Genomic DNA, 5780 nt, shown 5'->3' on the forward strand with positions numbered 1-5780 from the left:
CCGTTTTCCCTCTTTTTTTGCCTATTTTTTTTAGCAAGTGGTGAGAAAGAGCAGGATGAAATGACCCGTTTTCCCCTCTTTTTTGCCTGTTTTTTTAATCAAGAGAGGTGAGGAAGAGCAGGATTTACACAAATTAGGGATTCCCAGTTTGCTCGCAGCAGGGTTTTGGCCAAGAATTGGGTAGAAAACGGGGAAAAATGGAGTCTTTGTTGCACGCAACAAAAATTTAAACAAAAATCTGCTTTTTTGCAGCAAGGTTTTAGAGAGAAACGAGAGAAAAAAATGGGTGGAAATGTGGCTTTTTGCAGCACTCGCCCAAAAAAATAATAATAAAATCTCACTTCCCCTTTTCTCGCCGCAGGGTTTTAGACACGAATTGAGTAGAAAACAGGCGGAAATGGGGTTTTTGCTGCGTGCACCAAAAATCCCTCCTTGCTGGGAGAGTTTTGGAGAGGGATTTGGTGAGGAAATAGGTGAAAAAGTGACCTGCATAAAAAAAAATTGGTGAAAATGTGAAATTTGGCTACATGCATCAAAAAAATCCTACTTCCACTTTGCAGCGGGGTTGTGGACACGAATTGGGTAGAAAATGGGCAAAAATTATTATTATTATTATTTTTTTGCACGCACCAAAAAAACAACCCACTGCTCTTTTGCTCACAGTGGGGTTTTGCCCAATAATTGGGTGGGAAATGGGTGAAAATATGGCTTTTTGGTGCATGCACCAGAAGTCCTCATGACCCCGTTGTTTGTTGAAGGGTTTTGGAGAGGGATTGGGTGGAAAAAATGGGTGAAAATATGGCTTTTTGAAACATGCACCAAAAATCCTCATGGTCCCATTGTTTATAGGACTGTTTTGGAGAGGGATTGGGTGGAAAAATGGGTGAAAATATGGCTTTTTGGTGCATGCACCAAAATCTTCGTGGCCCTGTTGCTTGCTGAAGGGCTTTGGAGAAGGATTGGGAGGAAAATGGGTAAAAATATAGCTTTTTGGTGCATGCACCAAAAGTCTTTGTGGCCCCGTCGCTTCTAAAAGGCCTTTGGACCGGGATTGGGTGGAAAAATGGGTGAAAATGTAGCTTTTTGATACATGCACCAAAACTCCTCATGATCCCATTGCTTGCAGAAGGATTTTGAGGAGGAATTGGGTGGAAAAATGGGTTAAAATGTAGCTTTTCGGTGCATGCACTAAAATCCTCATGATCCCATTGCTTGCAGAAGGGTTTTGAGGAGGAATTGGGTGGAAAAATGGGTGAAAATACGGCTTTTTGATACATGCACCAAAAATCCTCGTGGCCCTGTTGCTTGCTGAAGGGTTTTGGAGGAGGATTGTGTGGAAAATGGGTGAAAATACAGCTTTTTGATACATGCACCAAAAATCCTCATGGCCCCGTTGCTTATAGAAGAGGTCTGGAGAGGGATTGGGTGGAAAACGGGTGAAAATATGGCGTTTTGATGCATGTACCAAAAATCCTCATGATCCCATTGCTTGTTGAAGGGTTTTGGGGAGGAACTGGGTGGAAAATGGGTGAAAATACGTCTTTTTGGTGCTGACCCCTGCCCCTTTTTTGTCAGCCTCCCCAGAATGCATCATGGTGGTCCTGGGCAAGGAGACGGAGCTGGAGACGGAGGAAGACGTCACCGACCTCTGGACCGCCGTGGCCTTCGTCATCCTCTTCCTCCTCAGCCTCTGCTACAGCACCGGCGTCACCCTCTTCAAGGTACCCCTCCCCACACACCCCCCAACAATAATAATTAGCGTTAATTAAGGCCGAGCAATTTAATTTTGGTGTCTCCCCAGGTCCTCTGAGTGCTGAAGGTCTTCACCCATGGGTGCCCCCTCCGTTGTCCCAGGGGTTGGACCGGGAATTTTTGTGCTTTTCTCAAAAATGCACAGAATAAAACGATTTTCAGACCGTTTCCACGGGCTTCAAGAAACCCCTTTTCCACCCCAAAATGGAGCCACGTTGCCTCGGTGATCTCCAGCAGGCTTCAAGAGACTATTTCCCCATGATGAAGACACGTTGTGTTGGTGCGTCACACTCTAATCTCCTTAAATCTCAAAAAAAAACCTTTTTCCCCCCAAAACAAAGCCCTGTTGTGTTGGTGCTTCCTATTCAATTTCCATCAGGTTACCAAAAAAGACAGTTTTCCCCCCAAAATGAAGCCTCACTGTGTTGCTCCATCTCAGCCTAATCTTCATCGAGCTTCAAGAAACCCATTTTTTCCCCAAAAAAGCCCTGTTGTGTCAGATTATTGCACCCCAATGTCCATCAGGTTGCCAAAAAAAAGCATTTTCCCCCCAAAATGAAGCCACTTTGTGTTCATACATCTCATCCTAATCAAAAAGCTTAAAAAAACCCATTTTCCCCCAAAATGACGTCCCTGTTACATTGGTGCATCACAATAAGAACCCCCCTTTTCTTCATCACATGGCCTCAATGCACCCCAAACAAGTTGCCCAAAATCTCCCTTTTTTCCCCCATTTTCCTCCCCAGGCCTACACCCCTCCATGGGCTGATTGTGTGCCGGGGACCCAATATTTCAGTTTTTCCTCCCATTTTCCTCCCCAGCCCTACACCCCCCCCAGGGGTTGATTGCATGCCAGAGACCCAATATTTCATTTTTTCCCCCCATTTTCCTCCCCATCCCTACACCCCTCCATGGCTTGATTGCGTGCCGGGGAGCCAAAATTTCATTTTTTTGACCAAAAACCCCAAAATCCTGTTTACGATAAAAGCCATTTTCATTTCTCCTCTTTCCTCCCCATCGTGGTTTCTTGGGCCGCCGCCTGAGTCATTCGGGGAGCAGAAACTGGTTGTTTTCCCCCCAAAAAAGCAGCGCCGAACATCTGGATTTTGGCGTCACCCCGGCCAGATGTGTCCTGTTTACCTGAACTGTGCTTCTCCCTCTGAGTCACCGCACCCAAAATAGCCATTTCCTGCCCCAAAACCGCCCCCGGCACCTTTCCCATGGAGGGACGCGGTGCATGATGGGAAAAACATGGCGGGAGCGAGGAGAAATGCGGATTTTTTATCGAAAATATGGCAACGGAGAAGCAAAGATGGGAAATTTGTTAATAAAGTGGGATTTGAACGGTTCTTGGGGCATTTTCTGGTGGGTTTCGCCCCGTTTTGTGGCTTGTCCTCCCTCCGAGGCTGTTGGCCAATGGGAAGGAGGGGACGGAGTGGGAGGGGCCTGGGCTCTGCTGTAGAAGACGAGGAGGAAGAGCATGATGAAGGTGGAGATCGTGGTCCAGGCTCCTCCGCCCCATTTCATGAAGCTCGGCCCACTGCAATCCCAGAGGTCCATGGGGCAGGGGACGCCATCATTAACCCATCTAATTAACCCCTAACAACCCTTCCCTGATGCTAATTGGCTGCCCGGTCATGGACTTGGAAGACCCAGCAAGGTCTTGCAGGACCCAACGTGGTATTGGAAGACCCAACATTGTCTTGGAAGACCCAACGTGGTCTTGGAAGACCCAACGTTGTCTTGGAAGACCCAACGTGGTCTTGGAAGACCCAACGTGGTCTTGGAAGACCCAACATGGCCTTGGAAGACCCAAGGTGGCCTTGGAAGACCCAAGGTGGCCTTGGAAGACTCAACAAGGTCTTGGGAGACCCAACAAGATCTTGGGAGACCCACCAAGATCTTGGAAGACCCAACAAGGTCTTGGGAGACTCAACAAGATCTTGGGAGACCCACCAAGATCTTGGGAGACCCAACAAGGTCTTGGAAGACCCAACACGATCTTATCTTAAAATAAAATAAAATAAAATAAAATAAAATAAAATAAAATAAAAATAAAATATTACAAGGGCATGCAATCCGTTGCAAAAATCCCAAAATAAATTGCAAAAACATGCAATCCATTGCAAAACCACCCAAACAAATTGCAAGAACATAAAATCCATTGCAAAAAAACTCCAATAATTTGCAAGAGCATGTGATCTATTGCAAAAACCCAAAAGAAATTGCAAAAGCATGCAATCCATTGCAAAAAAATACTCAAAACAAATTTCAGGCGCACGCATTCCATTGGAAAAAAATGCAAAATAAATTGCAAGATCATGCAAATCCAATTTTTTCAAAAAGAAGCCCCAAATCCTGGCACGATGCACGGCGCACACACAAAACCACACGGAGCCCGGAGAAAAAGAAAATGTTTATTTTCGCGGCGACTATTTACAAGGAAAAGGGAAGGGGAGGGGGTTGCACCACGTGGAGAAGGCGTCTGGCGACGGCAGGCAGCAAAATCCGACAGGAGCCGGGTTATTTCACCTGGTGATGGGGAAAATGAGGTTTTCGGTTAATTAAAAATTTAGATTTTTGCAAAATTTGGGTGAAAATTTGAATTTATGAGTGTGAGGAAGAGATGGGAGGTTGTGTTGTTGCAACTTAATGGCTCGTTGCATGTGCTGGATCCAATTCTTCATCTTTTAACCCAATTCTGCATAAATAAAAGTCATTAGGAGATGGGACTGATGTTAAAAAGTCTTGAAATGGGGTAAAAAATGGAGATTTTTGCAAAATTGGGGGGAAAATTTGAATTTATGAGTGCAAGGAAGAGATAGGAGGTTGTGTTGTTAAAACTCAACAGCTCGTTGCATGTGGTGGATCCAATTCCTCATCTTTCAACCCAATTCTGTGTAAATAAAAGTCATTAGGAGATGGGACTGATGCTAAAAAGTCTTGAAATGGGGTAAAAAATGGAGATTTTTGCAAAATTTGGGGGTAAAATGTATTTATGAGTCTGGGAGGTGATGGGAGGTTGCACCACCACAACTCAATGGCTCTTGGACATGGTGGATCCCATCCCCATGTCCCTCGTCTCCCAGTGACCACCCAACCAGCCCCATTTCGGGGTGTTTTCCCCCCAAAATCCATACCTTGATCAAGGTGACGGTGGCGCTGTAGAAAAGGCTGAGGATGAAGAGGACGATGAAGGTCGATGCCGTCGTCCACAGATTGTTGAGGTCGTCGTCCTCCTCCACCTCCGTGTAGGCGTCCAGGAAGGCTTGGGACAAGAGGCGAGAGCGAGTTAGCGCCGTCGCCACGGGGTACAAAAAAAAATAAATAAAAGGGGGCTGGTTTGGGGTCAATTTTGAGCGATTTTAGGTCCGGCTGTCACCAGGGATGGAAAATCCCTGGGGTTTTGGGGGCTGCGAGCGGTGAACGCGGCGGCGCGGCATCCACGGGCTGGGAAACGCGAGGTGCTGAGCAAGCCTGGCCAAAAATAACCCCCCAAAATCCTCAAAAATGAAAAATTTACGTCAAAATCATGAGATGTGAGGCCCCAAAAATGGAAGAATTCACCCCAAAAGCGGGTGGTGGGCGGGCAGGGCCATGCCAATCCCTTGCGCAGCTGGATTTCTCTGTGTTGTGCGTCAGAGGGTGGTCCTGTTCCTCGTTGTTTATTTATTTTTTACCTAAATTGGCTTTTTTAGACCCAAAATGCTGGGTTTGGGGAATCCCATAGGGTGCCCGCCCTGCATTTGGCTCCCTTACGCAGGCCGCCCCCCTTTTTTTGCAGTCAGTCGCTGCAGCGTGTGTCTGACCTCCAAAAAAAAAAAGCCAATTTTGCATTTTTCTCCCCCCAAAATAAGTGAAGGGTCTTCTGGGAGAGGTAGATTAACTGATTTTGTGGGATTTTAGGGGGAAAAAAGGGCCGGAATCTCGGGCAAGTTGCAGCAAGGGGAAGCGAGGCTGAGCGTGGTGCAAGGTGATGACGCGAGGAGGACACGAGGAGGAGGAGGACACGAAGAGGAGGAGGACAC

Source organism: Cygnus olor, unplaced genomic scaffold (assembly GCF_009769625.2).
Source record: "Cygnus olor isolate bCygOlo1 unplaced genomic scaffold, bCygOlo1.pri.v2 scaffold_103_ctg1, whole genome shotgun sequence".
NCBI classification, from domain to species: domain Eukaryota; kingdom Metazoa; phylum Chordata; class Aves; order Anseriformes; family Anatidae; genus Cygnus; species Cygnus olor.